The sequence below is a fragment of the Pinus tabuliformis genome, chromosome 4_2, assembly GCF_031772625.1.
Source record: "Pinus tabuliformis cultivar Carrire ecotype Pingquan chromosome 4_2, CPIR1, whole genome shotgun sequence".
NCBI lineage: Eukaryota > Viridiplantae > Streptophyta > Pinopsida > Pinales > Pinaceae > Pinus > Pinus tabuliformis.
The window spans coordinates 769,050,471-769,066,791 of record NC_142304.1 but is presented as its reverse complement, the minus strand read 5'-3'; positions in this window follow the sequence as shown (position 1 = coordinate 769,066,791).

Below are 16,321 nucleotides of genomic sequence, written 5' to 3'. Positions count from 1 at the left end.
TTAAAACAAGAGGCTTATGTTGAACAACCTCCAGGCTATGAAGTTGAAGGCCAAGAGCATAAAGTCTTCAAACTGAAGAAGGCTCTTTATGGGCTGAAGCAAGCTCCAAGAGCATGGTACATCAGAATAGATGCTTATCTAATTGAGAATAGGTTTGATAAGTGTGATGGTGAACCCGCACTCTACATAAAGGAGAATTACGGTAAGATGCTTATTGTTGTTTTATATGTAGATGATTTCATTTTTACTAGCAATGATGCTTCTCTCATTGCTGATTTTAAAGCAGTCATGAAAATATGGGCTCCTAAGTCATTTTGCTGGAGGGCCCAACACCAAACATGGTAGTAGAAGTGAAATATCAAATGTTAGAGAAAATAGGGCTAAGCTGCAAACTATGACTATTAAATTTTTATCGTATAACCATACTTCAGATTGTTGATATAATGAGTGATCTTCATGAATTTATTTATAAACAAAAATAATAGAGCTTCTTTAGAGTTATCTTTGATGTGAACTATCTCTTTGCATCAATGAAGTAATGGGGTAAGGATAACAAATGAAGAATAAATCTTACCTTATAATTAGAAATAATAGCTTCATAAGGATCACACTTTTCCACTACACCATTTTTGGGAAGAGCACAAGCATTAGTGACCCATAAAAATATTGATTTTTTTATTATAGGCCTATAATGCATAGAAAAGCGGTTGAATAACATGATGCAACTTTCACTCAAATATGGGGTTTGACTTGGCTTAAAAATATTGCGGTTGCATGATGATAATAATGAGGGCTAAGGCTATCAAAGTGATGTTTTTACCTAAAAGTAGTCATGAAAAAATAATAAGTGAGCATTTATGGTCCCCATAAGCCAGGTGTCCAGGAACCAAGTAAACCTTTAAAGCGACAAAATTATCTTCTTCTAATCTCATAATAGGAGCATCAAAATATAAACTTGTCCTTGGTGTTAAGTTCTAAGGAGTAGATATTGCAAATATGGTGCCCTCAAAGAATATGGCAATCTAGTTCAATGCAAGGAAAAGTAACTAGAGTTTGATGTGCCCCAGGGATGGTGATCTCATCATTTCATTGGAAATACAATTTTGAAGAGTATAATAGATAGCTATACTTACCTAAAAGCACATTGGTATGGATGAATTTGTAAAATTTGTGAAGCTAAACATCATTTATTTTTAACACACTATATCCTTAATAGTACAAGAGATAACAATAGCATAACCATACAAATTAAATGGTTGGTAAATGTTATAGGAATCAATCCATGATAAACATTAAAACACTTACCCCGTGATACATCTCACATTGTGATGAAAAAAATAATTAAATTATAACTTTATTTTAAATTATTGTTATTATTATTAATTATAAAAAGAAATAATATATGAGTTAAACATATATACATTTTATAAAACATGTAGCAACATTTTAACCATGGAGATTCATCCAATTACCATGTAAATTTTTAACTTGTAAATAGTTTAATTTATACCAAATTTTTTTCCACGTCACATATTGATTTTCATCTCAAGGTTTTTTGAACCACTTATTGTTGTCTAATTTGTTATGAAACCATGGCACAATACCATGACTTATCAATACCACATACCCAATATGACAGGTGTTGATATGACATTTTTTTAATTAATTTGTTTGTGATAAATTAATTAAAAGAGCATAACTAACTTGAAGATAAATTTTAACCCTTGATTTGTGAATACTACTATGAATATTTCAACATATTCCATGGAGATTAAATCTCTACCATCCACCTAATAATTATTGATAATTAAATTAAAATTCTAAAAAACTTATTCTAAAATATACACAATGTAATTATGAAGATATTTTTTTATTTATTAAAACTATAATAAGTGAAAATTTCATTTCCACCATATTAAAATATAAAAATAAAATTTAAATGTAATTTTGTTTTTACCAAACTAAATTGATTAATTTTAGATAGTATAGTTCCGATGGGCTTAATGTTTAAGAACTTTTTTCCTCTTACCAAGCATAGGTTCAAAATCTAGAATAGGTAAAATATATGCACATTAAAATCTAGAGTGGATAGAATAAGCACACCTTCTTAGACTTAGTCATTAGCATTAAAAAAAATCTAACATTTTCAGTCAACTGAAAACAAAATGAACTTACATCATACTTAATTACACCAAAGGTGTCTTTTCTACCTGGTTGGCTGAGAAAACACTGTGCGATGTTTCATTTTCATCGTCCTTAGTCGAATTAAAATTTGACACGTGAAATATGTCCTCATCTCTGTCCTTGGGATTTTTCTTCTTCCTTCTCACCACCATTGCCTCCTCCTGGGTCGGCAATTGCTTCCTCACCTTCCTGTCCGGTGCAGTGGCAAATCTCATGATCGCCTACATGATCTTCGTGCCTCTTCTCGCCTATTTATTGCTCCTCAACAACTTCTTCATCAATAGAGACTGAATCCCACCCTACTGAATCTGGTTTCACTACATTTCCCTCATCGAGTATCCCTAAGAGGTTGTTCTGCAAAATGAGTTTGACAATCCTCATGCCTGCTTCACTATAAGAACTCAGGTTTTCGAAGGGATGCCCATGGGAATTATACAGGAAGCCTCATGAATTGCTCTCAGGCTTGTCCACTCTATGGGGTTCAATATGGCATGGGAAGCACTGTAGGAAAAATAACCAATTTTCAATTCTGAACTTACCTGGTGGAACATGTCGGAGTCGAATGGCTGAATTTACAAGCGTCTGCTTCACTGTTTCGTACGCTCTATCAAAATTTTCATAGGCACATAATTGATGGACATAGCCATTGATTCTGAATATGCAGAGTAAAGCCTGATTGAGATGAGCAAGACTCTGAGGATCAATAATCTGGTTTGAAAATGTACATCTTTTCACATCCCACCATACAATTTTTTTTTCTCTCTATAGGTAAGTCCATTGTTGTTGGCTACCATGCGAGCAGAGTTAACCATAATGTGGAATTCCAAATATCAAACCATTGTGAAAGCTTTGAAACAGGTCATCCTAAGTTCGAATCGCAGGGTGAGTATCTATCGATCCCGGGAATTCTTTGTGTCATTAATTTATGAAGTTGGTTCGCTGTTGGTACAACACAACTCCAACATATGATAACTTGGACGCTTGCTGAACATTAAGAGTTCTCATTATTGCAAGTGCGTTGAAACTACAAAGGATTTTCTTTTTCAGCAGGAAAAACCGTCTGTTTTAATATAGGAAAACCGTCTGTTTTGAATTATATTAAAACAGTGCATATATATGATGATCTGAACATCATCATAATTTTGATAGTGTATCCATCATTTAACTGATTAGGAAATTACATATACACTCCTACAACAGCATATGCCTTTTCCTAGATATTTCTCATATTCTCAATATGAAAACGAGAAAACATTAATATACATCTAATCTAGAACTTGTTCTTCATACAACAATTTATATAGTGATCTATTGCTTGTCTTTTTATACAAGACCATGTACAAAACACTTGCAAAAAAGTAATACAAGAAATTGTTTCAAGGTACTTATCTGTGCTGATGTACTGCTCCACCGTCAAGGACTTTAAAGTTCTATCCTGGCATCTCAATGCTTCCTGCGTCTGTCATTGTTGTCCCCATTTTTATCTAGATATGCATACCTTCTTCTATGGCCATTAGTCCCTTTTTGACATTTCATATGCATTCTTGTTGTAAGCTCTGCTGATGTGTTGTATGGAAGATTGTTGAAGAGTGCTCCATAGGCTTTGTATGCGGTTCAGCCAGCCTTGTAGGGAGTTTTGTTGAATATTATTCTTCCCCAAAATGTGATCAACCATACACCTGGAATCTCCATAGATTTGTATTTGTGGGATATCCAAAAATTTGGTAATCCATAGTAGTCCCCATAAAGCAATTGCTTCTGCTTTCATACTTGTCCCCTCTCCCGCATTCCAGTGAATCCAATACTCTTGATCTTCCGTCACCTTTAGCCAAATTCCACATCCACATCTCCCTCCTTGTGATGCCCCATCAAAAAACCCAGCCAGGTAGTTGATATCCTGTACCATCCCCTTATCTTCCTTCTCTTTTTGCTTGGTGCTAGCTCTTTGATCCGATTTGGTCCACTGTTCTATGTACTCACAAATCAAATCTTCTCTCCATCTACTGGTTCCAAAGATCAAGTGGTCGCGGCCTTTCCATATCTCCTAGAAAACAGCCAGTGCGAGCGATCGCCAAATTGTGCATTGTGTACTCCGCCATTTTAAACATTCATCAAGTGAATTAAAATGTATGTATGGTTATCTTCTTCTTGGTGGTGAAGTACTTTCAAATGCTAATAGAGCTTGGACAGTGTAAGAATATGTGACAATTATCATCTCCTTCTTTCCTACACAGGTAACATATCACAGGTCCGTAATGTTTCCTCTTCTGTAAATTTTCCCATGTAAGATTCTTATTCTACCATATTAACCAAAGGAAAATGATAATCTTGATGGGAATATTAGTTTCCCAAAATTTCTAGAACCAGCAGCAGTCCGCATCTTGTAGCTCCTTCATACATAGTTTGAGATAGAAATCCGCCACTTCAATCTCTACGGATTCCCTCTTTTTGCCCGCCCAGGTAATGCGATCTCCTTTGCTGTCATAACCTATACCTACATCTTTTAATGATTTCACAAGCTGGCACCAATCCAGTTCGTACTATCCTGTGAGGTTCAAATGGATGGGGTCTAGCCAGATTGGTATATTACCACTCCATTCACTGATCATCTGATTCACAACAAATATGCCCTTCCTATTCAGGTGGTTTATTAATAATACTGTACCAAGTGGGTTCTCACTGGATCCAATAACACTGTCTATGCCCAAAATAATTCTATTTCCAGAACCAAACATCCATGAAATGTTCTGAAGTAGAATATTTTTTACCATATTGAAGTTGTTTTGTATCTTGGATCCACTTTTTTTCCCAATTGATCCCTGTCTCATCCAACAGGTAAAGTCCTTATTCTTCATGTACTTGAATCGAATCAATTTAACCCATATGTCATTACTGTTGATTCCCTGCCACAGTGATTTTAGAAGCAGCGGCCAACCAAAAATTTTAAGATTTAGGATACCCCATCCGCCCAACTTTTTTGGTCTAGTGATCCTCTCCAATTTGACCAGATGATATTTACAGCTTTTTCTTGCACCTGACCAAATATAGTTTGCCATTATGTGATTTAGTGATTTTATTATCAGCTGCGGGACGCGGAACAAGTGAGCCCAATAGACCCCCAGTTGCGTGAGAACTGACTGTGTGAGGGTGATACGACCTCCCATTGATAAACATCTGTGCTCCCACCCCTTAATCCTCGAGTGGAATCTATCCACTAGCCACATCCAATCAACATTTTTGTAATTCCTAGGCTTTAGGTGGTATCCTAGATATTTCATTCTAGTATCTAAGTTTACTGCTTTGACCCCAAAATTCCTCTGGATATAGCTGATATCATCGAGGTTGCAAGACCCATATAGTATGGTAGATTTGTGTTCATTTTGAACAACGTCAGTTGCTCTTCCAAACTTCTTAAAAATTAAAGATAGTGCGTGCCATTTGAGTTTGTTTATCATACCCATCAGCAGGATATCGTCTACAAAGAAACTGTGGGAAATAGAAATATGACTACTAATTTTTAGCACTTCAAACTGACCTGTGTCCACAACTTTTTTGATGATCAAACTTAGGCCATCCATCGCCAGTATGAAGAGTAGGGGGGATAGAGCGCACCCCTATCTAAGTCCCCTGCCCACAGCAAAGAACCTTGATGGGTACCCATTTATTATTACAGCATACCGAACTGTCGTAACACATCCCATAATCCATTCTACCATGTTTGTTCTTATGCCAATTTTATGAAGGACCAGTCTCAGATAACCCCAATCTAAACAGTGATATGCCTTTTTGAGGTCCACCTTTATAACTGTTGCATTCATCTTTTTTGTCTTGATACTGTGCATGCATTCCTGAGAAACTGCCACTGCATCATGGATTATTCTATTGTTTAGAAAGCCATATTGCTCTGGAGAGATGAATTTTGATAAAGAAGCCTTGATCCTGTTGGCTATTATCTTGGATATAATCTTGTATGTAAGATTGCATAGGGAAATTGGGCGATAATCAACAAAGGTGGCAACCTCTGTCTTCTTTGGAATAAGGGTGATATTGGTAGAATTTAAATGAGGATGTATGATTCCCTTAGTTCTAGACTCTTCTATTATCTTTAGAAGGTCCTCCTAAAAGATGTCAATGAAGTGGACAAAGAATTCCACAGTCCATACATCTGGGCCCGGGCTTTTGTCCCCTTTCATCGATTTAATGGCCCAAATCAATTCCTCCACCTTAATCACCTTAAACAACTCCATATTATCCTCCTCATTAAACATTGAAGGATATTCATTCACTTCCCATACCTGTGAATCTGCTTCCTCCACTTCCATTCTTTTATATGATTGTTGGAAATATGATTCCGCCAAGGCAGTAATTTCTGGTTGTTTCTTAAAACAATTCCCTTCACCATTTGATATTTGTCAAATTGTGTTTAGGTTCCTTCTATGATTGGAGAAACAATGAAAAAACTTAGTATTTTTGTCCCCTTCACGAATCCAGGTGGCTCTGCTCTTCAAGTGCCATGTCATCTCTCTTACTTGAAGAATCTTTTTCTTTTTCAACTCAAGGGCATGAATATGTTCCCTTACTCCGATAGACAGGGAGTGGGTGGCCATTTGGCTATGTAGTGGCTTTAAGACCTCCTCTATTTTTGTCAGCTCCATTCTCAAGCTTGCCTTCTTCTTCCGCTCCCATCCTTTTACCACTGCTTTAAGGTTTTGAAGCCTGTTTATAAACCTTTCTGTGAGAGTAAGGCCTTTCTCTGCATCCCTTCTTTCTAGCCAGTGTGTTTGGATAAGAGATTCAAAATCTTTGTCTTCAAGCCAAACTCTATTAAAATTAAATAGCAAGCTGACTCTGATATCAACGTTGCACCAAAAGAGTGTGATTGGGCGGTGATCTGATATGTAGTTTTCGATAACGTGGGATCTTACATCCCGAATCTTTTCCACCATATTTTCTTGTACAAGAAATCTGTCAAGTCTCTTTGCTATATAATTATTACCACTTCTTCCATTATCCCAGGTCAGAGAATTTTTTGGTGGGCAAATGTCTACTAAATTATGAACAAAAATAATATCTCTAAGCTTTTGTGCCATCTTATCCACCGTCCTGGATTGCCCCCATAGCTCCTCTGTCCTTGTGGTACAATTAAGATCCCCTACCAAAATAAGAGAAGATGAATGAAGGATCCCAGATGCCTCCATTATATCCCAAAAACACTCTCGTTCTTTGTAAGGAGCATACACATTAAGGATGTGCATTCTTCCCGGGATACCTCTGATGCTTCTAGCCAGGAAAATACCCGCCGAACAGGAAAAGGCCTTCAGATTTGCCCATTTGGGATCCCAAAAAGCTGCTAAACCCCCAAACCTACCGGTGGTGTCAGTAGCCACAATGTACCATGTCAAAAACATCCTCTGAAAGTTGTCAATAGTTTGTGATGCAGAGTGCATTGATTCTTGAATGAGAATAATATTGGAATGAGATGAGAGAAAAAGGTATTTTAAGGCGAGGAATTTTGGAAGGGCCCCCAAACCCCTGATATTCAAAGAGAGGATGGAATTCATTTAAGCCTATTAGAGGGCATACATGCTCTAAGTGCCCTGGGAGAGATAGGTGAAGAAATGGGAATATCAATGAGGGACGACAAATTTGTCAGGGTTGTATGAGTTTGACGCAGGCATCCTCTGAAATTTCTACTACCTTTGTTATTGGTACGCCTAACAGTTATATTACCGATAGAGGAGGGGCTAATCACAAGGGACCCAAAACCCTTTGGCTTATGAATGGTGAGAGATTTAAGATCGAGGGTCTTCCTTTGAAGTAGGAAGTTGAGGTCGCTATCTACAGAGTTGTTAGGTGATGAAACCAGAGACTTTTGTGTGGGAGACATAGCTATGGGAGAGTTTGGTTGAGTAGTCGATGAAGGGAGCCTTCGAGCTTGTGTATACGTGGCATAAGAGGTAGATGGAATGTCAACAAGAGTGTGTTGTGACAGTACCGACAGGTGGGGGCAGAGATGGGGTGGAAAGGAGTTGGTGATGTTCCCGACATGGTGAGTCGGCAGCAATATGAGAACCAGACTGTTCTGACATCGAGGAGGAGTGTACATGAATAGGGAAAGAAACATTTTTTACAAAGTGGGGAGATGACTCAGAAGAAACCTGGTTAGTGTGAATGGAGTTACTTGAACCCGAAATGTTTCCACCCTGTTTCGTGGCAAATCCATGATGTGGAGAAAAACAGTCCGACTTGTTCTCCTTTTGATAGCGATGATAAGTCCCTTTACGCTACCATGAAGGCCGCCACCTGCCTCTTCCTTGAGGAAAATTTTCTATTAAGTGTCCTATTTGATGGCAATTGAGGCACCTAAATGGTATTCCCCAAAAATCTAGGCGTTGTCTAAGGTTAATGTTCTCCCATCTTAACTCAATGTGATCCAGGAAGGCCTCGCCAAAATCTTTTTCAATGAGGACCCATGCAATCCTTTTATCCCTGGCTCCTAGACATCATGGATCAACATATATGAATTTACCAATGGCATTGTCGATATTGGTAAACACTTCCTTTGTCCAAAATTCTAAAGGTAATCCAGGCAATTTGACCCAGATAAGCTTGTTTTTAGGCATTTGCTTCAACGGATTGAAGCCCACATACCAGGCATACATAGCCAGAAATCCTCGATCCTTGACCCATGGCAGTGCTAAGATTTTCCTGAGATCCTCGATCCTTGACCCAACCTCTTATTAGCCTTACCACCATGGGTACATATCCTAACAGGGTTTTCCATTTCTTTGCTAGCCACTGCCTCAACTCCACTTCTTCTGTCTCCGAAAAATACCACTTACCCACTAGAGCCCTCTTCTGGAGACTCGTTACTCTATCAAGGAGAACATCATGGCTGAAAGATAGTATTGGTGCAGGTGCGTTAATCTTGATGGCACAATGTTTTTTGCCACCCCGCCTTTTGCCACCTTTTTCCCCTCCTCCAAATTATTTTGTAACTGACTTCCGACATCTGCCCACATGTCACTTCCGTCACCCAGGGTTGTCAGCCGAGGGGAGTGTGCCACATTCCTAGTCATATCCAAGTTTGTGTGGCGTTGTGACTCAGCCTCCAACGTGGCTTGGATGAAGGCCTCTTGGAGAGAGGTGCCAAACTCAAAAGGGTCCATTCACATTTATGGTTTAGCAAGTACACCCCTCGGGACTTAATGTCGTCCCTCCTACCAAGACAAACTACTGTACGCAGAAAAGTGATCACCCGTCCCCCTACAGTCAAGAAAGTTCCCACGCCTCAACCCACCTGGAACTCGTCGCCCAACAGAATGTCAACATCGCCAATCAAGATTTATGGTGCAATAGGTACACCCTTCGAGACTTAATTTCGTCTCTCCTACTAGGACAAACTTCTGCAGGCAATAAAAGATCCCCTATCTTCCTGCAGTCAGGGTAGGGCAAGTGCTATTTCATGGACTATAGCATCATTAATGCACCAGATTACCGTCACCCGGAGAGCCCATCGCATGCATGGATGCATGGATGCACATCTCATCACTCAGCTGCGGCAATGCCCGTTCCTGCCCGCGTCCGGCGCCGGTGTCCCTGCTCGCCTCCGGTTTGAGGACATAATCAGTTCACCAACCTATCCATTAATGGACTTAAACTCTGTCGGCACCTCCGTACTTTACCAGCTCAACCCGCGCATTAAAAGTGCTGGGATCCATAAACTCCATACGCTATCGAGATTTCAACCCACGCAATTACCGGTGTCGGGATCCATAAACTCCATACGCTATCGAGATTTCAGACCCGCGAAGAAGAACACGGCAGAGCAGCCCCTGCAACCAGCGAAGAAGAACACGGCTCTGCAGCGGCGAACAGAGATTGGTGATCACGGGTGACTTCCATTGCCACGGTATTAAAACCTTTACGATCATAATTGTTCAATACTTTGTGATTATATATAGAAGGGTTATATAATTCCTTCATGGTGTATGCCCTAAAATGGCTAGATGAATTAGATTTAATTTTTGGGTTTGTTTTGGATGTTGTCACTCTGATCTCAATAATATATCTCAAGGTAATTTCTTGATTAGTAAGCCATCGATCCATAATTTTTCCCTTCTGTGAAGAAATATTTACGTTGTGCCATCTGTGCTTAAAAGTTGCATAGATCATATATATATTCTTGTCTGCGTGCTTGAAAATTGCATAGATCATATATTCTGGTGTGTTGGTCTCCCAAGTCCAACACTGTTAAACCGATCTATTACAAGTAAAACGAGAAACAATGAAGAAAAGAAAAAGCACGAGGCATTAAGCTTTTGAAGAATGAAATTCTGAAAGTTTATTGAAACTAAGAGACGAGAATTTAGCAAACTTGGTTATCTTCAACCATAGCGAGGACCCTGTAACTAAGAGAAGAGAATTTAGCGAACTTGGTTATCTTGAACCATCGAAATCAGCATTAATATTCGTTCTGGTCTCTGATTTTTCGAGCGCCACGGTTCATATCGTCAAATCCAGCTTGATATCGTTCTGATCTTGAAAGCTATTATAGTTTAATGAGAGAAGACCGCTTTCTCTTGGGCATGATGTTTTTGTTTTGTTATATGCTGTACTAAGGCTAAGTGATAGATTAGTAATATCAACTGTCTCATGAAATGGATTTTCTCTGTTCCTTTTTAATTTGAACTATTTTAAATATTTTTATTGGAATTCTTAAAATATTTTTCTATTAATAATATTAATTTTTTAAATCAATATTACATAAATGTAAAGATACATATAAATTTAAATAAAAACCCGTTTCACTATTAACATTTAATTTCAAAATTTTAATATAATTTATTTTTTAAAAATCGAATAATAATCGAAGTGTTAAATCATTTACTTCAGTTTACATCTTTAAAAATGCATAAGTTGTTGACCATTCTTTCAAAATTTTAATATAAATTATTTTTTTAAACATTAAATAATGATCGAAGTGTTAACTCATTCAATTCAGTCTACTTCTTCTAATGTCGAACTCTCAACAATGCTCCAATGATTCAATCATTTTTTGAATTAATAAAATAACATAATACAACAAGTGGACCCATCACCTATTTTAATAGTACATGCTATTCATATCTCTCCCATATTTGCCAAAATAAAAAGATATACTAAGCTTCCCATCCACATACACAATGTTCAGAACTATTATTGTAACCAGTCTAAAAAGGGCCACTGAATATCAAGAAACAAAACTTACAGAATTTATTACCGTATCAAAAATCTTCTTCATAAGACGATACTAAAAACATAGAAAATGCAATATGGCACGGCCATTCAATAGAGCGCCCTCCTATCACCTCTAATTTTATCGATTTGAAGATCGATGCACCATGTCCTTCTGCTAGATTAGAGAAAATTCCACGGCTTACATATATCACAACAGGTAGTTTGTGTCTCACATCGATATAGGCCATGTTTTGCATTGTTTCCATTAGATTAACTCAGTTCCGATATGAACTGATTATACCCTTCTATTGATTATTTTCTGGTGTTGGGATTATTTCCGGATCTCTGTGTAGTCATAACGGCATTAACACCGCCATAAGGCTTATAAGTGAGGCTCGGCAACCGCAAGATAATTTATGTGTTAAGTTTTTATCGTATACAGAAAAAGTTGAGTTGCAACAAATAGATATGCTTTCTATCCAGTAACATATTATATAAAACTTTTTAAATATATCAAGGATTTAAGAACATTTTATTCTATTCCAGTTTTCAAAATTTTAGTGTTTAAAATGGATTTTAGTGTTTATTCTATTATTATGTTGTTCTTTTTAGATTATGGTATATGGAGAGAATTAGTGTCTTTACTCTCCTGGTTATGTTTGCAGGGAAAAAATATGTCCTGTAAATAAATGGCATCTTATTTTTCCTTTGTTGAAGACTCTATAGAGCCCTCCCCCATGGAGTGTGCGGGTTACGAGCAGTATGTGCATCTCCCCGAGCTCAGTGCCATGTGGAAATTCAAGGAATGGCTTGGTTGGTCTAGAGAGGGGTTAATAAAGGCTGCCTTACATTCATTGGAGATTACTTTTTGGTTTGTTCCGTCTGTCCTCTGTGACACAAGGACTTACATTGACAAAGAGGAATGGAAGAGAAGGCTTGAATCCTTAATTAGTTCCCAGATTGAGTTGATTTCAATGATTTGTGAAAATGACAAGCAGGTTCCCACTCTTCAGTTGTTAGTAAGTAGTGGTATTCTTGCTAGGAAAGTTTTCCACGAGGTATGGCAGAGACCTGGTGCTTTACCTGTGGTTAGCAGAACAAGTGAAGAGAGCTTACTTCCTCGTTTGGGTAGATGGAAAAGCGCTGAAGCTATGGTTTCTAGAATATGGCTTGCCATTGAAGGCCATATGCAGAGGACTCCCTTCACTTTAGGTCTGGGGGAACCAAATATGTCAGGTAAGCCTCTTCTTGAATATGATAGAATCTGCAAGCCAAGATATTTGCACTCTTTAAAACAACATAAACAGTTCCATAATCTAGAAGATGCCAAACTTTGCAATGTCCTCTAGATCTTTGAGGCCTGGGTATTTGTAGGCCAAGAATTGTTGCAGAGAGTATATGAAAGAATACACTCTGGGGATTTCGTAGGAGCATCCAAAGACTGTTGGATGGTTGAAAGGATGTGGAACATGCTCACAGAAATTGTGAACTTGCTTCTAGTGATGGACCTTGATGATTTCCTTTGCCTTAAACACCAGTTGGCAATTAGCAGCACTAGTACGCTTGCAGGCGCATATTGCCTTCGGTCTGCCCCCCTTAGAGACCTTACAAATGCATGCAAGGAACTAAGTCATCTGGTGCCCAAAGTCATCGGTGTTGAGGCTAATCCAAAGGGTGGACCAAGGCTCCAGGAGGCACTTATGCATTTGTTTCATTCACATGGACTGCGCTCACATGACACTTCAGGTGCTTACCATGTTGCAACAATACATGTTCTGTTGGCCTTCCACGCAATAGAAGCCGCGGTGAAAAGGTTTTTCTTCTCATATCAACAGCTGGTATTAACAACCATGGGTAGCACTGAAATGAATGGTCCATCATATCTAGGTGCTTGTGATGCCCTACGTCAGATATATTTTGAACCACCTTATTTCCCTAGTGTGGATGGTGCAAAGACATTTTTGGGTTACTTTTGGCACTAAAAGTTACAACTATGGTGGATGGTACACTGGAAGATCTACAGACAAATCAAGTGAAGTTTACAAGAGAAAGAACAGTGCCTTCAATTTTTCAATGTATTACCCCAAATTCATACATACACTTTTTACATTGATAGTTTTGAATACTATACATAGAATTATATTGGATATAGGATTAGACTAATTTTTGTTCATCCCCATCAGTAGGAGCAATCAATAGAATAGTGCTAGAAATTTGAACAATTTTTTTCCCCTCTACAACATGGATAGGATACTAAGGAATCATAGTGTGCAATTTCTCCTTTGTTAAATACTGTAAAAGATTGTCCAAAATTAAAAAGGTAATTATTAAAATTATTAAATTTTACGAGTTGTTTCTTTTTATAATTTTATAATTCTTTACCTAAATTCTATGATGAGTTTAACGATATTTATATAATTCATTATATAAAAAGATTGTAAGAAAAAAATAAATTATATTAATAAAATTATAAAAAAGAACTATAAGTTTTATATGGCCATGATTGTAAAAAAAAATTGCATTTCCTGCATTTTCATGATAGCTATTATCAAGTTAGATAATAGGAATTACAAGGATTGAGAAATAATGCAAAATCATGATAATGTTATGGAATTCAATAAGAGAGATTTATTTCTGATAGACTATTACAAAAAAATTTGACACTGTTTTGGTAATGGTTAAATAAATTTTTACTCTAGAGATAAATACAGAGAAATTTTAACCTTAATTAAAAACCTGTTAATTTCAATATCAAGCCTTCCTACAATTATCTAAGGCTACCTAAAATTTAAATTTAATATGCTTCATAAAATTCAAGTTTCAATACCTCCGCGAATATACTGACGTAGCTCAACTAGATTTGTGGATGCCACTTCATAAACGCAACAATGGTATTGGAAAATATTATGTCATCCTTCTAAATAAATACTTTTTCTTTTATATGGCACCTTTTAAAACGAGGATACCGAACGTCCCAGCAATGGAATTCGAACAAACATAAGACATATTTCTTTTGTTTGTTTTAGTTGTAAATGCCACACTTGTTTTTAGCACTTGGTATATATATGTAAATATATATATGTGTGTGTGTGTGTTGGGGGGCGTGTTTATATCTGTTTGATATAAGTCTAAGTGAAACACAAATTTAGTAAAAAAATAAATTATAAACAATATCTTAACCATATATCTCATCATCAACTAATCTAAATTATAAATTAACTATAATATCTAATCCCTCTTTTTTATTTTCCAAGAGCCGCCCATCCCAGCTAAAGTATAATATTACTTCCAGTTTCTGAAAAGGAATGCTTGCTCGGTAAATCAATTTAATGTGCAGGGTGTTTCAAAGAAAGTTGCAAATATGGTTGTAAGTGTTAATGTACACGGTTATAGTTGAGACCAAAGGTAAAGCGCCCCAACTTTCATCCCAACCCAACTAAATTATAATATAGGTGCAGTTGTTGAAAAGGAGTATTGTCCTAAAAAATGAGTCCTCAAATATGAGTTTAATGACCATGGTATTGGAGGGAAGGTAGTAGATATGCCTATAAGGGTTAATGTACATAGTTATAATTGTGGGTGAAGATAATAATTAATTTATTTTATTTTTGGCCTAAAATTTAATGATTTTTGTTTTTTTATAAGATTGTAGGTTTTTTATTAAATTATATTCAAAATTTTTATAATGCAATTTTTTATTGGGTAAATTATATTTTTGAATGTATAAATAAATTTTGTTCTTCAATACTAATTTGTTTTAGTGAGATTGTAAATTTTAGTCAAATTATTTATAGTATAGTATCATTTATAAAATACGTTGTTCTTTAATCATATAAGTTTAAATTTAGAACATTGATAATGCATATTGCTTATAATCATTCTCTCTCCTAATATCTATAATTTGGCTTAACAATTATCATTTTCTTGCAGATTGACACACGATTTGCTCGCTTGTGCAGAGCCTAACCCCACGGTTTACAGAGAACAAAAACAATCATTGTAATTTTTCTTTAGTGGGTGACTGGCAAACTTTAGTGAATTGCCTTCACCTCTGCAATTTTTTTCCATATAGTTCGGATTGTTTTAATAATCAATATTAGTAGGGCAATTACTTAGCCTTTACTTTAAAATTTTTACATTTCACACATAGCTTAATTAAGGGGAAAAGTAAGTGGCCATAATCCAAGTAAAATTGCTTTGATTTTCATAGATTTGTTAAAATTGATTTTTGATAACATAGTTTTATATGTTTTCTTAGTATAGGAAAAATATAAAAATTCTTTTGGAAAAAGTTTGCTTTAAGTAGTGTTTGGAGTTTTTGAAAGAGAAAGGAAATTTTCGTGAGATAATTAGTGGTCATGAGTTGTATGCGTCGGAAAAGATAAAGAGATTGTTTCTTTGATTGTCTTTGCTACGAAAGTTGTCATTTTATAAATTTTGCATTCTCTCAACTCTCTTAGTTAGGATATTCATTGAAAAAGGCAAAATAGTTTAAATCATCCTAGGTGCATTTTTTAGTGGATTTGAGTCGAGTCTACACACCATTCAGTTTCATTTACACTACCTTTTGACTTAAAGAACAACCATAAAATTAACGCTTAAAGTAAAATTGACGTAGTAACTTTTTATTTACTAGGGCTCTGAAACACCAATATAGATCAGGCTAGTGTCTTGGAGTAGGAGAGTAATTAACTCTCCAAGACAGTAAAACCAAACAAGTAGCTCATCTTGTGGTAGGATAAATCCAATTGTTACAATTACGCTCTGGGAAAGCTCCTCTTAAAGGAGAAGCACGAGATCGTGTCCGAACCAGTGAGGGGATCAATCCTCCTTCATTGGGAACGACGCCAGATATACACGTACTACAAACGGTAAACCTCGGATTATTGTCGAGGAGCCTGGGGTCACTTGTCGGTAA